At 38.1% G+C, this 26,774-nt stretch overlaps 1 non-coding gene across 1 annotated transcript; it reads right to left on the reverse strand.

The window, feature by feature from the left end:
* Positions 1-15,108: 15,108 nt before the first annotated feature.
* Positions 15,109-15,180, reverse strand: TRNAC-ACA (transfer RNA cysteine (anticodon ACA)). Its single transcript has one exon. It is a non-coding gene; the product is annotated as a tRNA-Cys (tRNA).
* Positions 15,181-26,774: the final 11,594 nt, after the last annotated feature.

A 26,774-nucleotide genomic window follows, 5' to 3' on the forward strand; every position in this document is an offset into this window, starting at 1 on the left:
CCATTTGTCTTGGCTTTCAGCTTGTTCATTCCCATGGCTGTGGAGTATGCCGTTGTACAGTACACTATAACATCCATTCTATTGTACATGGTGGTTTGGGTGGTTTCCAGTTTGGGGCTGCTGTAAATAATGCTGCTGATAACATTCCATACATGTTTTTTGGTAAACATAGGTCCGTGTTCTTGGGGGATTATGACTGAAATTCTGTGTTCAGTTTAGTAGGTGTTGCCAGTTTTCCAAGCAGTTATACCAATGTATACTACCACCAACAGAATACAGGAGCTCTAGTTTCTATATATTATCATTAACACTTAGTACTGTCATTTTTCTTGAATAGCCATGCTGGTGAGTGTGCAATGACATTGAATCTCCTTGATGACTTGTGAAGTTGATCAACTTTTTCCCTATTTATTGACTATTCGGATAATATCCTCTTTGAAGTTTCTGTTCAAGTCTTTTTATTTTATTTTATTTATTTATTTATTTCAGAAACATTCAGTTTTATTGTTGAGTCAACCAACCCCAAAATAGCTTACCTCCATGTTTCATTATATGAGATAATGTTCCTAGACTTTTTTTTTCAATTATTTTTATTAGTTGGAGGCTAATTACTTCACAACATTGCAATGGGTTTTGTCATACATTGACATGAATCAGCCATGGAATTACATGTATTCCCCATCCTGATCCCCCCTCCCACCTCCCTCTCCACCCACCAAGTCTTTTCAACTCTTTTGCCCACTGTTCTATTGGGTTCTCTGCCTTTTTTCTTACAGGGCCTAGATTTTTTCCAAAAGTCTTAGCCTTCTACAACTGTGAGCATATACTTTATAGCTACATAAAATGTGTCCAAGAATAATAGAAGAGACAAGCTACTTAACTGAGATCTAGTCATCTGAAACAAAGTCTAGCTGAAAATGTCAAATACAACACAAAAGCAACAACAATAACAGTAACAATGGTCGAAGCTACAATTTAACATGCACCTACTCTCAGACACTTCACTTTCTGAGAAAAATATCCTAACATGATGAAAAGATTAGGAGGGAAAGTTGATGGTTAGGAGAGATGATAACAATCACATTTACCCCTAAACAAACTGAGGGCTACATAGGACGTGCACAGAAAGAGAATATGTGATTATTTAAATATAAACGTTAATTTTAAAAATGCCACTGTTATAGAAAAACAGATAAACAGCATTATTTAAGTTTTAAAGTAATGAATGCGCCCATGTTGTCCCCAATTTACTAATTATCTTCTTGCATCATAGCTTAATTGTTCCCTAATGAATGCCTTGCCATTTTCAAATACTGATTAATTACATTAAAAAATTCATAATTTTCTGACTTCTTGTGTAGATTCGTTTAGATACACAGACTCCAGCTACACATTCTGGGTGGGGCACCCCAAAAATCTAATAAGGACGTTGTTAATGAAACTATTACCCAATCCATGTTAATTTTGAGAAGAGATGCAGGAAAGAATTATAAACACAGTGAATAAAAAACAAATATCCCAGATTTACATGTTTACCCTCGAATTTTTTATATTAAAGGGTAATTAAAAAAGAGACAGCAAGTCTTGTTTAATAACTTACTCCAGTTCCCATAATACTGAATGTTTAGCTCATTGTGCTGGAGTGTCATCAAGTGCTGAGGGATCATTTTGTTTGTAGTATTTACAGGTATATTTTCTCCTAGTTGTATACAAGTATTTTTTTATGAGACAAGTTTATTTTAGGAACCTATATTCCTGTCCTCTAATCTGTCTGAATCATGTAGGTTTGCATGGGACTCACTTATACTTGTTTGTCCTTAAACATTTAGTGGGGACCTAAAGTTAGAGTGGGATGTCCTGGTGGCTCAGATAGTAAAGATTCTACCTGCAGTGCAGGAGACCCAGGTTTGATCACTGGGTTGGGATGATCTCCTGGAAAAGGGAATAGCTACCCACTCTAGTATTCTTGCCTGGAGAATTCCATGGACAGAGGAGCCTGATAGGCTACAAATCCATGGGGTCACAAAGAGTTAGACATGACTGAGCAACTAACAAACTTAAAGTGCTAGCACTCTGCAGGGTGGGGACCATGTAACCCACATTTGCCATGATTTTTAAATGGAGCTGAGCACCTCAGGAGAACAGGCTCTGACTCTGTGGGCTATGCACACATTCTGCTTTCAACTTTGACCTTATTAGCACCTGGTCCAAATAGCTGAATTCCATTGCTGACGGGCTAGTCGATTAACTGATAAATGATTCACCTAGTATTGCTCTTTGGCAGCCTCAGGTTGGAATTTGTTATCCCTCTTGAAAGAAAAATTATTTTTAAAACCACATTACCTCTTTCTTTTTTACATCATCATCAGTCCTTCCAAGAGAGCACTGCTCAGAACCTCCTTTGGAGTTCAGTAGACACTGATCTGAATCCATCCTCTGCCATCCACTCAGCAGCGGTGTGACCGGGACACGTCATTCAAAGAAACTGGGCCTCAAGGAAGCTCTGCGTATTGGAGAAGATTGGACACTAGTTAAAACGTGCAGAATACGTGTACAGTGTATGTCATGTGGTAAATATTGAAAAATGGTGGACAACATTATTATTATTATCACTATTATGACTATACTCATAATAATCTTAGAATGGAATTATAGCACTTTAAAGTGGAAGCAAAAAGATCATGTGGAGACTGAATCTGAGGCCTGGAGACAAGAAGTGAATTTGTCAAGGTCACAGTTCGTGAATAGCTGAACTGGGAGTGGAACCAAAGTTTCCTGATTCTTCTTACCAAAGCCCTTCCCATCTTGGCAGGTGGCTTTCCTGTGTAACATATCTGAGGTGTTCCACAGTGAGGAGCAGCACCTAGAGGGAAGCAAAGTCACTCAGACGTGTCCAACTCTTTGCAACCCCATGGACTGTATGTAGGCTACCAGGCTCCTCCATCTATGGGATTTTCCAGGCAAGAGTACTGGAGTGGGTTGCCATTTCCTTCTCCAGGGGATTCTCCCGACCCAGGGATTGAACCCAGGTCTCCTGCACCGTAGGCAGATGCTTTACCGTCTAAGCCACCAGCGAAGCCCACACCTAAAAGCACATGCTATTAAATGAAGAAGAGGCAAATAAATAAATAAAAATAAACAAATAAATAAAGAAAGAAAGAAGATGCATCAGAAAAGCTAAGTGTTAAAAACACAGCTTTCAGCAAAGAGATGGAGAGATGGGATGAGATGAGATGAAAGCTCAAAGAAAGAAGTGCCTTGTGGGGTTCAAAAAACAGGGGAGCCCAATAACAGAGATAGGATGATTTAAATACCTCCTTATGGAGGTAATTTATTCATTACATAGAAATGCCCATCTCACTGTCAATGACCATCACCTAATCACACCTAATTATCTTTCTGTTATGATTTCTTTATCTTTTTAAAAATATTACTTGAGATATGCTACTATACTCATTTCCATATTAGTCTGTTGCCTGGGAGCAACTGAGTTGTAACCCCTCTCCCTGGGAAAACAAAGTTGACATTTTCTCTGTTACTAATGCCTAAGCATAATACTACATACAGATTTACACATTTAGCCTGGGCTTAAATCCTGAGATGCTCTAGCCAGCAGTGTAAGTTAGCAAATTGTCTATTATGGATGCTGAATGGCAAAAGGTCAGAGATAGTATAAGACTGTGATGAGTTCCTTATTTAAAAGTAATGTGAAGCATACTATACTTGACTTGCATTACTTAAATCACCAATATAAACATTTTAGACAATTGATGCTTTTGAAACTATGTCCATACTGAATATACTACTAATTTCCATGAATAAATCTCAGTAAATAAAGAAGGCTGAGTGCTGAAGAATTGATGCTTGTGAATTGTGGTGCTGGAGAAAACTCTTGAGAGTCTCTTGGGCAGCAAGGAGATCAAACCAGTCAATCTTAAAGGAAATCAATCCTGAATATTCATTGGAAGGACTGATGCTGAAGCTCCAATACTTTGGCCAACTGAAGCAAAGAGCTGACTCATTGGAAAAGACTCTGATGCTGGGAAAGATTGAGGGCAGGAGAAGGGCTTAACAGAGGAAGAGATGGTTGGATGGCATCACTGACACAATGGACATGAATTTGAGCAAACTCATGAAGGACAGGACAAAGGAAAGCTTGGCATGCTGCAGTCTGCAGGGTTGCAAAGCACTGGACACAATTTAGCAACTGAACAGCAATTTCAGTTATTGGCACACATATTTTTTATCATCTGGAATATTCATTAAATATATATTGTATATATATGTACATATAATATATATATATATATTTTGGCTGTACTGTGTGGCTTGCAGGATCTTCCCCAACCAGGGACTGAACCTGTGGCAGTAAAAAGTGCAGAGCCGTAACCACTGGATGGCCAGGGAAGTCCTAAAATACATTCTTCCCCTTTAAATTCCAAATGAACACAAGTGCTCCTTGGCCTCCTCGGCTCTCACAAACTGATGTACTAATCTATTTCCAAATATGTAGATTGAGATTAAAATAACATCAACCAAAGCTATTCATTTTACTTATGTATCAATAGCTTTAACTTTCTGTGTGCCAGGTATTATTATAAACATTTTGTAAATATAAATGTATGCAATCTGCATCACAAATTTATGTAAAGGTGCTATCATCATGTGATTGTACAGATAGGAAATCAGAGGTACAGAGAGGATAAATAGTGTACCAATAGTACACAGCTCATAAATGGAAGTAGCAATATTCAAATTTAGCAGTGCAATTCCAGCGCCTCTGCTCTTAAAGATGAGGAACTTGAGAAAGGAAGAAGGGAAGCAAACAGGCTAAAGTCAGAAAAGTAAGGGACAAAGTCAGAATAAGAATCACCAAGTCATACTAGCACCAGTAGGCACCATTGACCACTGCTGCATGCTTTCACCACCTAATCATTGTGGTGGTGGTTTAGTCACCAAGTCGTGTCCTACTCTTGTGACCCCATGGACTATAGATCACCAGGCTCCTCTGTCCATGGGATTCTCCAGGGAAGAATACTGGAGTGGGTTGCCATTTTCTTCTCCAGGGGATCTTCCCGACTCAGGAATCGAACACGGCTCTCCTGCATTGCAGGCAGATTCTTTACTGACTGAGCTATAAGGGAAGCCCATAATCACTGTGCTCTCAAAAGCAATATGACATAAGGAATAAGACAAGTTACGTTCCTTATTCAACGAGAATTTATTGCCCTGGGAATTGAAAGAAGAATAAGATTTGACCTTCTTCTGAGGGTCCCCAGTCTGTAGAGGATAAAGGAACAAAAGAATTTAGCAGGAGGCATGATGGGTAAGTGCCACAAAAGGAAGGGAATAAAGAAGCAGGGATAATTTTGATTAGAAGGAAAAAAGGGAGGAGACTTCAGAGATGGTGCTATTTCTGACTTTAATGGATGAGGAATAATATTTGTACAATATTAATTGATGTTCCTTCCTGATATTTTCTAACCTTGCTCCTCACCTTCACCCTTAATCTGGGGCATTCTCTGCTTATGCTTCAGGAAAAGTATGTATTAACAGAAAGAAGAAGAAAAAAGGAATCTTCTCCTGGTTTCCGTTTTTCAGAATCTTGGCTCTTAGATTCCAAGAATAAAGGATCTCCAAGATTACTTCGTCTCCTAACCCTAACACCTCTCTGCCACCCCAAACATATTTGCCAGAAAAATTCCATGAGCCTTGGGAGGTGGGGGTGTGGAATTAGCGGGATGAGAGACAGGCTTGTTGGGGGATATAAGGGTGATGCGGGGAGGGGAGAGATGTGAGACGTGTCCTGGTGCTCCTAGGCTGAGCGCTGTGAAGGTCAAACAATTCTGCAGAATCTAAGAGCAGAGGAATCATCTTTTGTTTTTTTGGTTCAAGGTCTTTGGTATTAAAAGTCTCAGGGAAAATGTCTGTCTGGTGTGTGTCAGAAGGGGCCCAACATAGCTTCATCAAGAAAATGTCCTGACCTCAGTGTAGCATAGAAAGATAGGAAGAACACTGCCATTTCCTCACTCCCAAGAAAGGCCTGAGCATGGTGGAGAATCCCACCGGAAGAGAGGCGTATGGGATGGGAATGAGAGCATCATGGAGTAGGTATAAACAAGGCCTGAGCACCAGGACCAGGGATATGTGGAATGAGGGATATGTCAGCAAATGGTATGTAGACAGATGGTGTGAATACCACCCCCCTCTCCTCCCCCACTCTCCCATCGATACATTGGTGCTATCTGAGACTCTCAGAACTTAGTATGATCTCAGCAAAAGGGGAGAGCCTCAAACCAACATGACATTTCAGTTTCCAAAACCCCGGTGGAAGTTGGGGGAGGGGGGGTGGTCTTGAAACAGAGATTAAGATCTATAGACAGATAAGGATAATTACATTTTTATATAGTTCAACTTATGGATTGACATTCGTACTTGTTATAGACATATTTCTTTCCTTTTCATTCCTGTTGGATCACCTATTCATTTTTTGAACAATAGTTAGTGAAGGATCTCTGGTTGCCAGTCTTTGGCCCAAGATGGAAGTGAGAAAATGATCATGAATGTAGGACACTCCCAAGAACAAGTTTAATTCAGACACTATAAAAATTTTTTTTTGTATGAATAAAACACCATTACCTTGGTGTTTAAACTCTCATTCTTTAAAGGGAAACCTTTGGCATTTTTGAGGCTTCTGGGAGAAAACCAGAGGTTAATAGAACTTGTTAAAAGAAAGCAAAGTTTCTTTCCTTGTACCATCTCACTGTTATTTATTAATCTATTCTTATTAAGTGTTAACTTGAAAAATTAACAATCCAGTGTATTAGTGGGAAAAGGGACAAGAAGGTTGAAAACTGAGTGCTTAAACTGCTAGTGGAAATTTTTTATTGGAATCATTAACTGGATTGCAATTGAAACTGATATTATACTAGCCACTTTTATTAATTTACTTTTGAAACTTTTTTGTTATGGTACCGTTTTAGAAAACTGCTTTGTGTCCTGTTTAGATTCTGTAACTCTAAGCAATTTTTATTCAGGATTCATCTTCCTGCACATCTGTTTCTGCACGTAGAGAGAACTACCCTCACCTGTATTCCACTACGCCAACTCCTTGGAATTCTATCCATTTCTCAGCACAGAAACCACTTCCTGGGCTCTAGTTACTCAGAAAGTTAATGTTTCAAGTTGGGTTCCCTATAAGCAGACCTTGACATAAGGGTCTGTGTAAAAATTATTTTATTTTCTTGGGCTCTAAAATCACTGTAGACAGTGACTGCAGCCATGAAATTAAAAGATGCTTGCTTCTTGAAAGGAAAGTTATGACAAACTTAGGCTGTATTAGAAATCAGAGATATCACTTTGCTGACAAAAGTCTGTATAGTTAAAGCTATGGGTTTTTTTTTTCGGTAGTCATGTACAGGTATGAGAGTTCTACCATAAAGAAGGCTGAGCGCCGAAGAATTGAAGCTTTTGAATTGTGGTGCTGGAGAAGACTCTTGAGAGTCCTTTGGACTGCAAGGAGATCAAACCAGTCAGTCCTAAAGGAAATCACCCCTGAATATTCATTGGACGAACTGTTGCTGAAGCTGACACTCCTAATACTTTTGCCACTTGATACAAAGGGCAACTCACTGGAAAAACCCTGATGCTGGGAAAGATTGAAAGCAAAAGGAGAAGGTGGTGATAGAGGATGAGATGGTTAGATAACATCATTGACTCAGTGGACATGAATTTGAGCAAACTCCAGGAGATAGTGAGGACAGAGGAGCCTGGCATGCTGCATTTCATGGGGCTGCAAAGAATTGGACATGGCTTATCAACTAACAATAACACCCCATTTCCCCTTGGGTAATCATAAGTTTATTTTCTATATCTGTGAGTCTGTTTCTATTTTGTAAGTAAATTCATTTGTGTCATATTTTAGATTTCACATAAAAGTGACATCATATGTCATTTGTCTTTCTCTTTTTGACATACTTCACTTGATTGATAATCACTAGACCCATCCATGTCACTGCAAATGACATTATTTCATTATTTTAAGTGGCTGAGTTGTATTCCATTGTATGTATGTACCATATATTTTTTTATTCATTCACCTATCAGTGGACATTTAGGCTGCTTCTATGTGTTGGTATTGTAAATAGTGCTGCAATGAACATTGGCATGCATGTATTTTTTGGAAATATAGCTTTTGCCAGATATATGCCAAGGAGTGGGACTGTTAGATCACAGGGCAACTCGAATTTTTCAAGGAACCTCCATACTGTTTTCCTTAGTGGCTGCATCAATTTACACTCTATCAACAGCATGGGAGGGCTCCCTTTCCTCCATACCCTCTCCAGCATTTGTTATTTGTATGCTTTCTAATGATGACCGTTCTAAACTGTGTGAGGTAGCACCTCATTGTAGTTTTGATTTGCATGTCTCTAATAATTAGCCATGTTTTGCATCTTTTCATGTGCTGATTGGCATGTCATCTCTGGACAAATGCCTATTTAGGTCTTCTGCTCATTTTTTGACCGAGTTGTTTGTTTTTGTTGCTGTTATTGTTATTATTGAGTTGTGTGAGTTATTTGTATATTTTGGAAATTCAGCCCATTTTGCTGTGCAAAAGCTTCTAAGTTTTATTAGGTCCCATTTATTTATTTTGCTTTTATTTCTATTGCCTTGGGAGACTGAGCTAAGAAAACATTGGTATGATTTATGTCAGAGAATGTTTTGCCTGCATCCTCCTCTAGGAGTTTTATGGTGTCATGTGTTATATTTAAGTCTTTAAGCCATTTTGAGTTTATTTTTGTGGATGGTATGAGGGTGTGTTCTGACTTCATGGATTTACATGTGGCTGTCCATCTTTCTGAATATCATCTGCTGAAGACTGTCTTTTCTCCATGCTTCTTGCCTCCTCTGTGGAAGACCAGTTGACCATAGGTATGTGAATTTATTTCCAGGCTCTATATTCTGCTCCGTTGAGCCTTATGTTTGTTTTTGTGCCAGTACCATGCTGTTTTGGTTTCTGTAGCTTTATAGTGATGTCTGAAGTCTGGGAGCGTTGTGCCTCCAGCTTTATTCTCTCACCTCAGGATTGCTTTGGTAATTTTGGGTTATTTATGGTTACATATAAATTTTAAGATTGTTTGTTCTAGTTTACTGAAAAAATGTCGTGGGTGATTTGGTAGGGATCACATTAAATCTTTAGATTGCTTTGGGTAGTATGGCCGTTTTAACAATATTGATTTTTCCAATCCAAGAGCATGAAGTATTTTCCAATTCTTTGAACCATCTTCAGTTTCCTTTATCAGTGTTTTATTGTTCTCAGCATATAATTCTCTCAATTCCTTGTCATGTTTATTACTATTTTATTACTTTTGATATGATTTTCAAAGGGATTTTTTTTTTTTTTAACTTTCCCATTCTGATATTTCTTTCTGAGTGTAGAGAAATGCAACCGATTTCTATATGCTAAACTTGTATCCTGCTACCTTGCTGAATTTGGTGATCAGTTCTAGTAGTTTTTGTGTGGAGTAGTTAAGGTTTTCTAAGTATCACATAATCTGTATAAAATGACAATTTTACCTCTTCCCTTCCAATTTTAGTACTTTTTCTTTTTCTTGTCTGAGGCTAGAATTTCCAATAGTATGTTAAATAGAAGTGATGAGAGTAGGTATCCTTCTCTAGTTTCAGACTTTAGTGGGAAGTCTTTCAGTTTTTCACTACCGGGCACTATGTTGTCTGTGGGATTGGGATGAATAGCTTTTATTATGTTGAGATATATTCCCTGTATAAACACTCTGCTAAGAGGTTTCATCATGAATAGGTGTTGAATTTTATCAAATTTTTTTGACAACTATTGTGATCATCATGAAATTTTTTTTTCTTTTGTTGATGTGGTATATCACATTGATATGTGTATGTTGAACCATCCTTGTGACCCTACAATGAATCCGACTTGATTGTGGTGTATAATTTTTTTTTTTTTTTTTTTTTTTTTGGTGTATGATATTTTTCAATGTGTTCTTGTATTCAGTCTGCTAATATTTTGCTGAGAATTTTTGCACCTATATGCGTTAAAGATACTTGTCTGTGATTTTCTTTTTCGGTATTGTCTTCATCTGGTTTTGGTATCAGCATGATTGTAGCTTCATAGAATGATTTTGGGAATGTTCACTCCTCTTCAGTCTCTTGGAAGAGCTCGAGAAGATCAGTATAATTTCACCTTTGTTTGTGAAGTCATCTGGACTTGGACTTCTGTTTGTAGGGAGTTTTTTTTCTTTCTAATTTTTATTGAAATATAGTTGGTTTGCAACTATTGGGAGCTGTTGTGCATGAGCATTTTATAGAGATTAGGGAAAATATGGGTGGAGCACAGACAGCCACTGACACTGCCATATATTTGTAAGCATTATGACCAGGTTCACATAGCATTCCTATAGAAGAGAATATACTTCTCAGTGTATTTTTCCTTACACTATTTATATTATTTTTTAAATAGTTAACTACTTTTATAATAAACTTAATTGTGTATCACTTAAGTGTGTTTTTCTTAGTAGTCAAATTTTGTTGCAATGAGTAGTCTGCATAAGACTATACTACTACATGAAATGATTGTGGGCTGATTAAGAACAGAACTGACCCTCATATGTTTCCCATTGAACTGCTGAGTAAAAATTATACTCAAAGAAATTTAAGAGAGGAGGGTCAGGGACACATCTTCAAGCCCATCTCTTCTCTCTGCTGAATAGGTAGGTCTTTGGTAGAGTTTGCCAGTTAAAGTATGGCATTTCATTGGGAGAATAAAATTATGTTGTAAATACCACATTCAAATGATCTCTTATGTTATATGAAAACCATGTTTGTAATATGAAAACATTACCTCCTATTTTGAAAGTTTTGATTCAAACAGCATCGTTTCTTAAAAGGGAGACATTCTTCTGAAAAAATAAAAGGCAAAGATTTCAGCCTAGTAATTTGAATGAGACTTTGGCTGTAAATAAGTCATTAGAGCTAATGAGAAGTATGCTTACACTATATATTACTGTTTCTCTGAATTATATTATTTGACCATCTCATTGCTCCTGGACTAGAGCGAGTACAAATAAAGTGGACAATCATGGTAATGGTGATGGTTAGATGTCAATTTGCACAGATCCATCTTTCTCATCCTTTTCTACTTTTATATTTAAATAGGCATTGGTATAGGAATTCCAAACATCATATCTTCATCCTGGATAAAAGAGGTTTTCATTCTGAGCTGGTGCAGTAAGCCATCTCTTGGGTTAAAACAAAACCATCTGCTCCTTGTTTTGATTTTCAATCAAATGTATACCCTTTTACATAAATATAATCTATGCATGTATTCTTAATAAAATAACACCCTATTTATTTAATGGAAATTTAGAAGGTAGTAGATAAATGGCCAGTCATACAATCAAAACAATGCTTTTCATTTGGTTTAAATGAAACCGTGTCTAGAACTTAGCTTTTTTCATGTCTAGAACTTAGCTTTTCAATTTACCTATGAAGAAATGTAATGAAATTGGTTTTTTTTGCTAATCCAGAAGTAGAAAATGGAAGGCTTCAGTATTTTGTTTTTGGAAGAGTAGTTATCTAATGTTATTTAACTTTCTTTCACTTCCTGTATAAGGAATTTCACAAAGATGTACTCATACCAATAAACTACAGGAAAAAAACACATGGAAACTTTATTTTATTGGAAAGCACACCTTTCCTTATCAGACTAAAAGTTGTGCCAGTGTTTTACAGGTAGTAAGCAGATTATTGACAAAAATATTTTTAAATAGTTATATAATTTTTTGTTATGCATAAGATAACACAGATATTTGAAATTGTGATTTTATCCATGTAGTAATTTAATAAATTATTTTCTGAGATCATATACTTAACCAATACATTCTGTTAGGTTGTTTCTACATTACATGACTAGATTTCAATTACTTATATAAATGACTAGAATATTTAATTTAAACTTTGTCGTCTCTCCTCAGGTTTTCTAGTTCCACGGCACTATTTAGATCCTTCGTTTAACTCTACATGGGAAAACTGCTGCTGCTGCTGCTAAGTCGCTTCAGTCATGTCGGACTCTGTGCGACCCCATAGACGGCAGCCCACCAGGCTCCCCCGTCCCTGGGGAAACTAACCCTTTCTAAATATTCTTCTCACTCTATACTCGGTTTTTTTCTAGCCCTTCCCAGTGGTTCTTTCTGATGTTTCTCAGAAATTCTCCTGTGCCAAGTAAACATGAGGTTATTCTTAGTATATTAACAGTTATTATCATGGGAGAATAATTATTTTAATATTAATAAAAATAATTTCCACTTACTGCTGGAAGAAATTAGCTTATTTTTAAAAGTTGGTTCAATGAAGGATATTTTTAGAATGTTAATTTAAAAAAACAGCAGCTCTGTGTGGAGTCAGTCAGTTTTTGGCATCTTGGCCTTCTCTTCACAATAAGAATCCCGAATCATTGTGCACGTCAAATGAAAACCCAATCTCATAAAGCTAAACAATAATCCCCTATTGCTGATGGCCTATTATTCTTTTCGGAGTCAAATCACTTAAAAAGAATTAATGAATAAAATCTTCAAGACTCCTCTGAGGTAGGTAAATGTTTTCTTGCTTATTTTTTTAGAGACCACATTTCAGGTTACTTGCTAAATCTAAACGGTCCTTGTTGCTGATTCCAGCAGTGCCAAGAATCTTCTGGTTGTTAGTTCAGTCCTTAGAAGATTATAATTAGAGATTGATATAAATGACACCTAGTTCTGCATTTGGTTCAAATAAACATTGAAGTTTCTTGACCCATTTAAGTTATTTTAGAGTTAATAGAATTGGAAAGTTGGAAAAGTCCTTGGAGATGATCTAGTCCCATCTTTTATTTTACGAATGCTGAAAACTGAAGCTCAGAGATGCAAAACCCTGTTCAGGTCTCAGCCTTCTCTTCAGTAGACTGGACTGGTGTGCAAAGATCAGATACCCATGGCTCGATATTGAAATTTCTTGGTAGTTCAACAGATTTTCCAAGAGATGCCATTAGATCTATAGAGGAATGGGTCATGGGGAAAAAAAATGGCAGAGGGTGGGGGGCATTTTAGAGAGAGAAAGGATTTGGCGGGGGGGGGGGGGTTGATTTGTTCTGTTTTATTTCTGAACAAGCTTCTTTCTGTACTGAATGACACCATGCCCCAGGAAGTCCAAGTTCTATTTTTTAGAAAAATGCCTCGGCTAAGAGCCATCACCACAGGCCTTCTCAGACACCCAAAATGGGCAAAGAATACTTGCTTGAAAGAATATTTGTAATATTTTCCTTGAAAAGTTGAGGGTGGTAGAAGGCGAGGGAAAAGGGAGGGGTTGGGAGGGGAAAAATACGAGTGCAGATGTAGCAAACAAGGGGCAGATGCCACATGAAAATGAGTTCTGGCTTCCCAAACACGGCCTGTCCTGTGCTGCTTAGGACAGATACATCCTCTGAACCCAAGCAGAACTCTGAGAATCTCCCTGTATTTCTGTGATGACATATAAAGCAACTTACAAACTTCTGTACTCCAGTGCTCATTCCAATTGCCTATTTGAAAGATTTTGGTATCAATTAGTTATCCTTAAATTAACATAGTCAAAACTCAACTTCTGATCCTTTTAAAAACTTATTTCTTTCAATGTCCTTCCGAACCTAGGGAATAACTCCATTCTTCCAGATAATTAGGACAGAAATTTTGCAACTATCCTTAAATCTTCTCTTTTCATACTTTACATCCAATTAGTCGCTGAATCCTATTGTTCTCCCCTGGTGACTCAGCTGGTAAAGAATCTGCGTGCAATGCGGGAGACCTGGGTTTGATCCTCGGGTTGGGAATATCCCCTGGAGAAGGGAAAGGCAACCCACTCCAGTTTTCTGGCCTGGAGAATTCCATGGACTGTATAGTTCATGGGGTCCCAAAGAGTCAGACCCGTCTGAGTGACTTTCACTTTCACTTTCTTCCTATTGTTCTATATTCTTATCCCTGAGGAATCTTGAGCCCCTGGTAACCTTGCTCTCCTGACCATGGCTGCCATTTTATTTTTTCATTTACTGTGAATATTGGGAAAGGAGTACCAAGAGTACATGTATGCATACTCTGCCATGTCCAACTCTTTGAGACCCCATGAACTGTATCTGCCAGGCTCATCTGCCCATGGGATTTTCCTGACAAGAATACTGGCGTGAATAACCATTTCTTCTTCCAGGGGATCTCCCAACCCAGGGACCAAACCCATATCTCCTGCATTGGCAGGCAGATTCTTTACCATTGAGCCACCTGGGAATCCCACCAAGAGTGGTCCCAGTGAATCATGTTTGCCAAGCGAATTCTTCCACACCTATATTGTATAAAGAGCAGTCTCAGTCCTCTTGATAATCATGGCCAATAACACCAGGACGGTGTTGACTTTCTTTGAATGACGTTTGTTTCATACAGGAGTCCAAAATAATAGGATGGGAGCCATAGCTTAAACATTTAAAGATTTTTGCAAAGTACCCTGGTAGAAAGAGTCTGCATCTCCTAAACCTGCAGGGCTCAGGGTTGTAGGAGGAGAGGCCAAAATTCCCCAAATGGGTCAGCAAGAGTAATGTTAAGCAGAGCAACTTCTACTTCTATCCCTTGGCTCCTAAACTCATCTATTCTATTTATTGAAGATAAAGCACCATACGATGACTACTGATTTAGATGTATGCTGTATCCAGAAAGATGGTACTTCAAACTCATAGGATACTATCTTTAAGCTTGAGGTTCAGCTACACCTTTGAAAAGTTGCTCTAGCGTCTGCTTCTGGCAAGAGGGAGTAAAAAGGCCATATTTACCTTCTCTATGAAACAAAAACTATCAGACAAAATACAAGAAACTAAAGTTGTCAAGGCACTGATGTCAAGCAGTGAAGGAGAGCAAATCCCTGAGAAACAGGAAACAAATATGATTATGCTTGAAAATGAAAGTGAAGTCACTCAGTCATTTCTGACTCTTTGCGACCCCGTGGACTGAGCCTACCACACTCCATCCATGGGATTTTCCATGCAAGAGTACTAGAGTGGGTTGCCATTTCCTTCTTCAGAGGATCTTCCCAACCCAGGGATCGAACCTGGGTCTCCCGCATTGTAGGCAGGCGCTTTACCATCTGAGCCACTAGGGAAGTTATGCTTATGCTTATAGGTAAGCAATGTGATTGCTTCAATTTACTGCCTAGAGGCCCTTTCCAGATCATTGTGCATGGAGAAGGGTGCTAAGAAACATGTCTGAAAACTCTGAGATTAAGCTCTGGAGCTAAGAGTTCAGACAGACCAAGGCAGTTAGAATTGATAGGACTGTAGACCCAAGAGGAGAACACATCAAAGAGAGAGAATGGGGAGAACTTCAGAAGGCCCTCTTTGACTCTTAGCAGATCACTCAGCAGCGCATGTGCATGCTGGGAAATGTATCAGAAAACATGTCTGGTCCTCTTGTGGGGCCAGGAACACTGCTTCCTCACCCTAGCCAGACTGAAAAAAACAGGGAATTAATGATTAACAGGGAATTAAGTTGAGTATTCAAGAAAATATTGCTCTAGTGGTGGAGAATGATTAGTTCTAGACTGACCACTGCTCTGGACCTGCTAACAAGTCATAAAAGAAATACTTGAAAAGATCAAGCTTCTTCTATGTAACTACAGCCCAGAACAAAACTCAAGACAACTTACAGGTATTCAAAATTACCCAGCACCCACCTAGGTAAAAATCATTATATCAGACATCCAAAAGGAGATTATTAGGCATATACCAAGAAGCAATAAAATATATCCCACCAAGAGAAAAATCAACTCCAACCCAGAAGAGATACAGATGCTAGAGTTTGCAGATAAGGATATTAAAAGTTATTGTAACTATATTCCTTCTATAGATATGGAAATATATTTAAAAATTCATATCAAACTTGTAAAGATGAAAACTACAATGTTTGAGAAGAAAAGTAACCAGGATGAGAGTAAGAAAAGATTACACATAGCAGAGAAAAATGAATAAACTTGAAGGTAGAGCAATAGGAACTCTCCAAAAAAATAACAGAAAAAAAATTTAACTGTAAACATGAGTGAGTTATGAAACAATGTCAAGGGGCCTAATGTAGAAATAATTGGAAAGCTGGATAAGGGCAGAGGAGAAGTCAAACTGAGACGCAGTTGCAACAGAAAACTTAGTCGATTACACAGGAGTAAAAAGCTGGAATGGCTTTTCAGAGCTGTCACAGTGATTTGATGCAGGCTGTCCCCAGGGAGGGAGCAGACTTGGAGTTTACCATGGGCAATATCTCAGTGAGTCACTTTCCTTCAGCCTAGGGCAATTTGTGTGGAGGACCTTAACTATGAGATTTAGGCAGGCACCCATCCCAGCCAGCTCAGGGAACATTGGTCCTGTAGCGTAGTACCTGGATGGTACACCATAGCATCCATTTGTAACATTGTAGGACCTTTAGCCCCACTAGAGACTTTGCTTAGTGTTGACAATTTCTAGGCCATCAGTATTCTCTGTGAGGCGTTAACCAGCTATAAATTCAGATATCACGCATCCGAGTTATCTTATACGTCTAGGATATAACAAAAGACTTAAAATTGCAAATCTGGAGGCCAAATGCCATTTTGAAACAAAGATGGAGTCTGTCTGCCATTTGTCCATTGTCTCTGTTTATAAGCTACAGTGAGCAATGGAATGACGTTAGTATGCATTGAGTTATCATAACTCAAACACTCTGGACCCTCCTAATTTCATCATGAACTATCTGTTGAATAATTTAGTCTGGATTTTGCTTTTTCCAGGAATCAGTCTTGCCCTTGTTGATTTTCAGCTTCCAGGATCCTGTCTCATCCTGGGTCTAACCGGAGTGTTGTTGGCCGCTCAGTCTTGTCAGACTCTTTTCAATCCCATTGACTGTAGCCCGCCAGACTCCTCTGTCCTTGGAATTCTCCAGGAAAGAGACTGGAGTGGGTAGCCATTCCCTTCAGGGGATCTTCCCGACCTAGGGATCGAAGCCGGGTATCCTGCACTGCGTGCATCTTTACCATCTGAGCCATCAGGGAAGCCCAAGTAGAGTGTTACTTTATTTCATTTCACTTTTCTTCTTTAAAATTCCTTAACAAATTCTTCTGATGTCCTTATACCAGTGCCAAGACTTTCTTCCTTCTCTCTCCTTTTCATCAGCGCAGTCAAGTGTATTTTGTTAAAAGAGCTTCCCACCATCCTCCACTTAGGCCAAGTTTCTCTCATTGCTTAACCAATTTTCAGTAGTGGGATTCTTACCATTCCTACTTAATGTTTGGAAGAGAAAAAGGAAAGAACTTATCACTTATTGGGATATTGAAGTGATGCATCTTAACTGTGTTAGTAAATAAGCCATTTATATTTTGTTATATTAGGATGAACACGTTGAGGAAAGCACAGATTATTTCCAGAAAAGCCAATGGCAAGCCCAGTACTAATAGAGGACTCATCCTTGAGGAGCATGGGAAATCATAAACATACATCTATATAGCAGTAATAAGAGATTTCTCTGAATGAGCACATTAAGAGTTCATGTGTTGTTTGGATATAGAAATTATTATTAGCTTTTATTAATCCTTGAATTATGGTATGAGTGTGAGAGTGATTACACTTCTGAAAAGTTTAGATAAAACTTTATGAGAAATTATGTGGCTAGTAAACTAGAATATGTGATATGAAAAAGCTCAGTGGGTCACACATTTTATAAATGGCACTATTGAAAAATGATTATTTATGAAATTATGAGAAGTGCACCATTTAACCTACCATTTCTTCCAAAGTTCTCGGAGGACTTAATATTATTTTGTATGCCAAGTTGGTCTAATAGAATATTAAGCTTAGCCTCATAACATCTATTTCAAGATAATACTTATCAGCTAAAAATCAGTTACAAATTGTGAGTGTTGTACAACTATAATTATTTTCCTCCATCTTTAATTACTGACTTTGGTAGGAGCTCTCACAGACATCTAAGTTATCTGGTCGTTCTAGCTGTAGTCAGCAAGTCTACAGAGTTCCTGGACTTGTTCTAACAGAGCAAGAAAATTTGAGTCTCTCTCTTTCTTTCCTCTGACTTCAGTCCTATAGGACTAAAAAACCACTTCAATTAGATGAATGTGTCTTGCATACAGCTGTGAAAATTTTCACACATCAGGAGAAATCAGCAACATGCACTGCTGAAAGAAGGGAAAAGATGTTACTGCTAAGTGAAGCTTAAAGGAAACATACCCCAATGTTTGTGTAGGCAAATGAGTGGATGCAGACCCTAGAGTCCCTAACACATCACTTTTGTGAATTATTATGCATGATTTGTCTGTGCAGACAAAATGATTAACTGTTTTGCATCTGTAAATTCATGACCCCAAACAGATGAAAGGTAAAAATAAAAAAGGTAAATTTTATACTTGATTGTAAAATTCAAGTGTAAATAAGGGCATCATAAGAAAAAAAAATCTGTGTAGGATAAATTCATGTCAATTTTCTTATTAGCCACCAGAACAACCTTGCTATTCTTTCAAAAACTGATGTTATATTATCTGTGAGGATACATGAGGATTTTTAGGGGCAGATATTTAGGGGCAGAATTTTTGGTTGAAAGAAATGGGTAATAAGAAGTTATAGAGGGGCTCAGCCTCAGGAAAGAAGAGCTTTAAATAGAGCTCGTCTAATCACCTACAAAGTGTGTGAGCAGGGAAATGATTCTTAACTCAGTATTTAAGGGAACCTTCCAATATATTCTGGCTTTAAAGAAACTTGCAGGTTCTTCGCATTTTATGTTTCCCACCTCGGAGAGGAAAATATGGAATACAAAAAAACTGAACTGATATTTCTCAAACAGATGCTACTATAGATGAATAATTTCCTTTCTTATTTATCATTGTAGGCAAAAAATAAAAAATAAAATCCTAGGAAATTTATTTAACAGACGATATTTAATATAGTGTGATTCTGGAAATGTGGGTAAAGTTAAAACTGTAGAAAACTAGATAATAAAACTAAAAACAAACAAACACACCTTAAAGGTAAAGGCACATAGAGAATGAAGTGGATCTTGCCTCAGCAATCTTAGATGTGTTTTACCTACAACGCCATAAACATTTTCTAAAGATAATAAAACCACTACAATATTGTAAAGTAATTAGCCTCCAACTAACAAAAATGAAAAAATAAATAAATAAAAGAAAAAAAATAAAGATAATAATAGAAACATGGAAATTCCATGTTTTATACTTGATTCAAAAGTGATTATAGAATAGTTCTTAGTTCTAGTTACTTATATGATATCCAGACCAGTGTCTCCCACTTTAGTATGTATATGAGTCATCGAGGGTCTTGTGAAAAAGGACTTTCTAATTCAGTTGGCCTGAGAGTCTGTGTTTCTAACAAGTTCCCAGATGACACTGATATGGAAGGTCCAAGGGCCTTGAGAGGTATAGATTTAGAAAATGACATTGTTCCTTGAAACAGTTCAGAAGAGCATCTAAGGGATATGCTTTGCTGTGCTGCGTTTAGACACTCAGTCATGTCTGAGTTTTGGGCACCCCATGGACTGTAGCCTGCCAGACTCCTCTGTTTATAAGATTCTCCAGGCAAGAATACTGGAGTGGGCTGCCCTGCCCTCCTTCAGGGGATCTTCCCAACCCAGGGATTGAACCCAGGCCTTCAACATTGCAGGTGAATTCTTTACCAGCTGAGCTACCAGGGAAGCCCCATCTAAGGGATATTAATTAACAATTGATCAATTATATCTCTGAGAAAAGGTGATGACTTTTGGGAAAAATAATAAATGTATGAAAAGAAAGAATAATGAATAATAAGAGGGTCAAAGAAAATAAATGGCTGTTAGCAGAGTTTTCTTATTCTAAAGAAGCAGAACTACAAGTGAGTTTCCTGATAACAAGTCTATGCAATATCTGGAAAAAATTTATGGCAGCGAGAGGTGCTAAATATAAAATAGTTTACTCAGAAAGGTCAATCTCTTATGAAGAGTTTGAGGTGATTTAAGAGGAGTTGTTCTTCTAGGAAGATGGATTTTCATCATTATTTTTGAAACACCTCTTCCTGGTTAATGTGTGTAGAACAACCATATCAGTTTGGTAATTTTAATAAGATGGGTGTATTTAAAAGTGATTTGGAAGCCAATTCTAAATATCAGAACTAAGAGCAATTCTCATCTACAAAACGATGTTTGGTTATTTGATTTATTTTGGTGGTATTGGAGGATTTCTCTTGGAGGAAGGCATTTATTAGATCATTTTGCATTGCATGTGAAGGTCTCTATGTAGGCTTCATTCTCTTGTTTTCCCAATGGCTTACTAGAGGAAAAGTGAAAAGATGTACTACTTGAATTTATATTATTTTTAAAAACAGAACTGTACAATTGATGAATGAAAGATGCAAAAATAATGCCTAAAATTTTTAAAATGTAATAAAAGAAGACAGTGGCAGACACAGAAAGAAGAAAGAAAAATAAAGGTGAAAGAAAGGGGAAGAGAGAGAAAGAAATGAAGGACAATTTTGAGAGTGAATACGTGGTTAAATTTTTATGTTCATTTTCCCATCCTTCCCAGAAAACCTTTTTCTGTTTTCAAAAGAGCTTTGTGTTCAAATGGTGCTTTGAGAGTTGTGAAAAGGAATAAGAAATCATTATATTGTGTTTTTTAAATAATTTTTCACAGATATCTCTTATGATCTTTTCTAACACTAGGCTTCATGAGCTCAGTACTATAGCAGAAGGCCAAAAGGAACATATAGGTAATAAGAGCTAATGTTCAGCAACAAGGATAGACCTGGAGATTATCATACTAAGTGAAGTAAGTCAGACAGAGAAAGACATTATGATGGCATTCATGTAAGACATATGATAGCATTCATCTAAAAAGATGAAGCAAATGGACTTATTTACAAAGCAGAAATAGACTCAGAGACACAGAAAGTAACTTATGGCTACCAAAGGGTCAGAGGGAGGGGATTATTTTAGGAGTTTGGGATTAAAAGATACACACTACTATAAATAAAATAGATAACCAACAAGGACCTACTGTAAGCACAGAGAGCTATACTCAATATCTTATAGTAATTATAATAGAAATGTAAAGAAAGATGATATATTAATATATATAAATGAATCACTTTGCATGCATCTGAAATAAATACAACATTGTTAATCAGTTATATTTCAATAAAAATTTAGAAACTAATGTATACAGTGCTCTTTTTGCTAGACCCTATTCTATGTGCTTCTTGTATATTAACTTGTTTAATAGATATAATGATATGGGCAAGCTTCAGTAACAAAAGAAAAAATAATCATATGCAACATAAATATGTGCTTCAAAAAAATAGAAAAAAGAATGTGAGGAGTACTTGGGATACCTTTTTATACATCTGATGAACTTCAATGACATTGGCATCTAAAAGGAACTGAACACAAGGATGTGATAGAAGAACTGAAGGCAGAGTAGTCTGAAGTGAATTCAAGTGTTTCCAAGCACATTCCAGCAATGCATTATTAACATCTCTGACCATAGGTCCCAAGGTAAATGCTGGCTGGCACAGTGGACCTCACTGTAAACTTACTCAAATTGTTCTGTGTATATTTCTACCTCAGTGATTCAACAAAGGGATGAATATATTTTTGGAAATATTAAAAATGTGTGTTGACCCTTAGAGCAGAGAGTAACCCCTCTTTCTTATATTCACTTTCTTCTGAACTCCAATGTTACATACCACAGCAAATTATTAAAGGTTAAGTTCTAGTTATGATACTTCTTATTCAAAGGTTTGTGAATAAGTCCTACATGATATACCCATTTGAATGCAGAGTTCTAAAGAATAGCAAGGAGAGAAAAGAAAGACTTCCTCAGCGATTAATGCAAAGAAATAGAGGAAAACAATAGAATGGGAAAGACTAGAGATCTCTTCAAGAAAATTAGAGATACCAAGGGAACATTTCATGCAAAGATGGGCTCAATAAAGGACAGAAATGTTATGGACCTAACAGAAGCAGAAGATATTAAGAAGAGGTGGCGAGTATACACAGAACTGTACAAAAAAGATCTTCACGACCCAGATAATCATGATGGTGTGATCACTCACCTAGAGCCAGACATCCTGGAATGTGAAGTCAAGTGGGCCTTAGGAAGCATCACTATGAACAAAGCTAGTGGAGGTGATGGAATTCCAGTTGAGCTATTTCAAATCCTGAAGGATGATGTGCTGCGCTCAATATGCCAGCAAATTTGGAAAACTCAGCAGTGGCCACAGGACTGGAAAAGGTCAGTTTTCATTCCAATCCCTAAGAAAGGCAATGCCAAAGAATGCTCAAACTACTGCACAATTGCACTCATCTCACACACTAGCAAAGTAATGCTCAAAATTCTCCAAGCCAGGCTTCAGCAATATGTGAACCATGAACTTCCAGATGTTCAAGCTGGTTTCAGAAAAGGCAGAGGAACCAGAGATCAAATTGCCAACATCTGCTGGATCGTCGAAAAAGCAGGAGAGTTCCAGAAAAACATCTATTTCTGCTTTATTGACTATGCCAAAGCGTTTGACTGTGGGGATCACAATAACCTGTGGAAAATTCTGAAAGAGATGGGAATCACCTGCCTGCCTCTTGAGAAACCTGTATGCAGGTCAGGAAGCAACAGTTAGAACTGGACATGGAACAACAGACTGGTTCCAAATAGAAAAAGTACATCAAGTCTGCATATTGTCACCCTGCTTATTTAACTTATATGCAGAGTACATCATGAGAAATGCTGGGCGGGAGGAAGCACAAGCTGGAATCAAGATTGCCGGGAGAAATATCAATAACTTCAGATATGCAGCTGTCACCACCCTTATGGCAGATAGTGAAGAAGAACTAAAGAACCTCTTGATGAAAGTGAAAGAGGAGAGTGAAAAAGTTGGCTTAAAGCTCAACATTCAGAAAACTAAGATGATGGCATCTGGTCCCATCACCTCAAGGGAAATAGATGGGGAAACAGTGGAAACAGTGGCAGACTTTATTTTTCTGGGCTCCAAAATCACAGCAGATGGTGATTGCAGCCATGAAATTAAAAGACGTTTACTCCTTGGAAGGAAAGTTATGACCAACCTAGACTGCATATTAAAAAGCAGAGACATTACTTTGCCAACAAAGGTCCATCTAGTCAAGACTATGGTTTTTCCAATGGTCATGTATGAATGTGAGAGATGGACTATAAAGAAAGCTGAGCACTGAAGAACTGATGCTTTTGAACTGTGGTGTGGAGAAGACTCTTGAGAGTCCCTTGGACTGCAAGGAGATCCAACCAGTCCATCCTAAAAGAGATCAGTCCTGGGTGTTCACTGGAAGGACTGATGCTGAAGCTGAAACTCCAGTACTTTGGCCACCTCATGCGAAGAGCTGACTCATTTGAAAAGACCCTGATGCTGGGAAAGATTGAAGGCAGGAGGAGAAGGGCACAGCAGAGGATGAGATGGTTGGGTGGCATCACTGACTCAATGGACATGGGTTTGGGTGGACTCTGGGAGTTGGTGATGGACAGGGAGGCCTGGCATGCTGCGGTTCACGGGGTCGCAAAGAGTCGGACACGACTGAGTGACTGAACTGAACTGAACTGAACATATATCCATGTGTGCTTAATTGCTAAATTGTGTTTGACTCTGTGACCACATAGACTTTAGCCTGCCAGGGTCCTCTGTCCATGGAATTCTCCAGGCAAAATTGCTGGAGTGGGAGTTGCCATTCCCTCCTCCTGGGGATCTTCCCAACCCAGGGATCCAAGCCAGGTCTCCCACATTGCAGGCAGATTCTTTACCATATGAGCCAGCAGGGAAGCCCAAGAATACTGGAGTGAGTAGACTCTCCCCCCTCCAATGGAACTTCCCAACCCAGGATTCGAACCAGGGTCTCCTGCATTGCAGGTGGATTCTTTACCAGATGAGCTACATGGGAAGTCCTCATGTATCCACATGTACCTATAGAGCAAAGCTATACTATGGTTGGGTGAAAATTAAACTGATCAGAGAAAAATTCCATTGTCCTGAAAAGTAGGAGTAAGAAGTACTGAGGAAGTACTTTGGGCCTTGTAAGTTGTCAAGAAAGGAAATCCATCCCAACTTGGGGTTTTCAATTCTCTTTTAATGCAAGGGACAGTAGCACATATTCTCTTTTCAGTGGAGTTAGAGATGTTGAGGGGAGGGGGAAAGGCATGGAGAGACATCTGTTCTCAAAAGCCAATTGAAATGTACCCAGACTAGAGTATGGGGGGAGTTGGGGGAGGCACGTGTGCAAAGAGAGGCAGATGATGGACAGCACATGCAGACAGCCTACTTGAAGGGAGATGGAGAAGAACTAGTAACAAGTCAAAATCCGGCAGTTTGGTTAGAGGTGCCCCGATCTCTGCCTTTTTGCTTTTTGCTTTCGGACAGCTGGGAATGCGATTCAGAATCTAAAGAAATGCCGAAAGCCATCTTCCCGGTATCAATATCCGTCATCCCAGAGCATGCTGGGTGCTTAGATAAACATTTCAATTATAAGGCTCTACCTCTAATTTAGAACTATTTAATTTTAACATATAAAACATGAATTTGTAAACCAAATTTTCAAAAAAAAAGATCCTGCTAAAAAAGCTTATTTGACAAGTTAGTAAATTACTTCAAAACTCCCACTTTGGGAAGAAAAAAAAGTAATTTCTCATAATTAACATTATTAATAATTCCTTAGCTGTGAGACTTCCATGCCTGCTCAATTAAATGTATTCAGAAACTTCCAAATATATAGTCTCTGTGTTAAAAATAATAGAGACTACTTTGCCACCAGTATGTGGGTGGCAGGAGGAAGTGGAAAAAAATTCACAATGCCTAATGATTTATTAATGAGTTTCATCTTTTCTTTGGAATGTGGACCACTAATTACATGTGTGTCTAATTACCCAGCGGTGGATGGAAAGTTTTCAGTCATCAGCTCAAGAGACAGACACACTTCATTATTTGAAAAAGGGAAACTTTACAAGTGACACCCCTTTATCCATGCTCAAGCCTCCACATTTGCAGTCATGCTGGCAAACAAAAGTTGTCCTTCAGGCTTTCCATCTGGGCCCACTAACTTAGATGAGTAATTGAAAGCAGGGTTTGTTTGTTTGTTTGTTGCTTTAGAATTTAAGAGCAACCCAGTTTTATGCTAATAATGATGTATCATTATTTTGCAAGTAAAAGGGTCCAGAATAGCCCACTGCTATCTTATCATCATTTCAGAGATGAAGGGAAAAAACCACCATCCCCTGAATTTCTAATCAATTAATTAAAGAATTTATGCATTCAATAAATGTGGAATTAATGAAGGACTAGATAATTTTAGCATTTAATATTGTACAGATCCCCAAGAAGTAATCTTTTCTTCAAACAGGCCCATGGTTTACTGTCTGTATCAGTGGTTATAGACCTCCAAGAAATAATTTAAAGATAATAGTTGCTCAGAAAAATTACACCAGCTCTTTCTTTTTGATGTTTTAAACATCTCAACAAACTCCATATTAGGTGCTTCAATCCCTTTCATTTCTCTTCCCCAATTATCTTCATTTTTTGTTACTGTCTAGTGGAATCATCAGTTCTATTAGACATGTATATTTATTTGCCTGTTCACCCAACTTTCAAACTGTTCCTCTGGAATGTAACCAGTAGCCCTCACTTCCGCAAGTACTTAAGTGACTTTTACATGCCAGGCACAGCTCTAGATGCTAGGGAGACTGTTATTGTTGTTCAGTCACTCAGTCGTATCTGACTCTTTGCAACCCCATGGACTGCAGTATGCCAGGCTTCCCTGTCCTTCACCATCTCCTGGAGCTTGCTCAAACTTATGTCCATTAAGTTGGTGATGCCATCCAAACATTTCATCCTCTGTCATCCCCTTCTCCTCCTGTCTTCAATCTTTCTTAACATCAGGGTCTTTTCTAGAGTTGGCTCTTTGCATTAGGCAGCCAAAGTATTGGAGCTTCAGCATCAGCATCAGTCCTTCCAATGAATATTCAATGATTTTCTTTAGGATTGACTGGTATGATCTCCTTGCAGTCCAAGGGACTCTCAAAAATCTTCTCCAACACCACAGTTCCAAAGCATCAATTCTTTGGCACTCAGCCATCTTTATGGTCCAACTCTCACATCCATACATGACTACTAGAAAAATCATAGCTCTGACTATACAGACTTTTGTTGGCAAAGCAATGTCTCTGCTTTTTAATACACTGTCTAGGTTTGTCATAGCTTTTCTTCCAAGGAGCAAGTGTCTGTTAATTTCATGGCTGCAATCGCTGTCCACAGTGATTTCGGAGCCCAAGAAAATAAAGTCTCTAACTGTTTCCATTGTTTCCCCATCTATTTGCCATGAAGTGATGGGACTGGATGCCATGATCTTCATTTTTTGAACGTTGAGTTTTAAGCCAGCTTTTTCAGTCTACTCTTTCACCATCATAGGATTGAATAAGACAAGGCTTTTGCCCTTGGCTATTTAGATTCTCCTGTATGGAGCTTACAGTGTCCTGCTCTTCACCAAAATGGTTTAGTCTCTTCAAAATTCTGGTTGCCTTGTTCCTCCACTGAAGTCTTTCAGGATCAAGTCCAAATAGTGGACTACTGGATGGCAGAAGTCATTTATTTTTGTCTCCAGTGTGGGGAAGATTAAAAAAAAAAAAAAAATGATTGGCACATGGTAAGTGCTCTGTGTTTGTAGGAG

This window comes from Dama dama, chromosome 8 (assembly GCF_033118175.1).
Source record: "Dama dama isolate Ldn47 chromosome 8, ASM3311817v1, whole genome shotgun sequence".
Taxonomy (NCBI): Eukaryota; Metazoa; Chordata; class Mammalia; order Artiodactyla; family Cervidae; genus Dama; species Dama dama.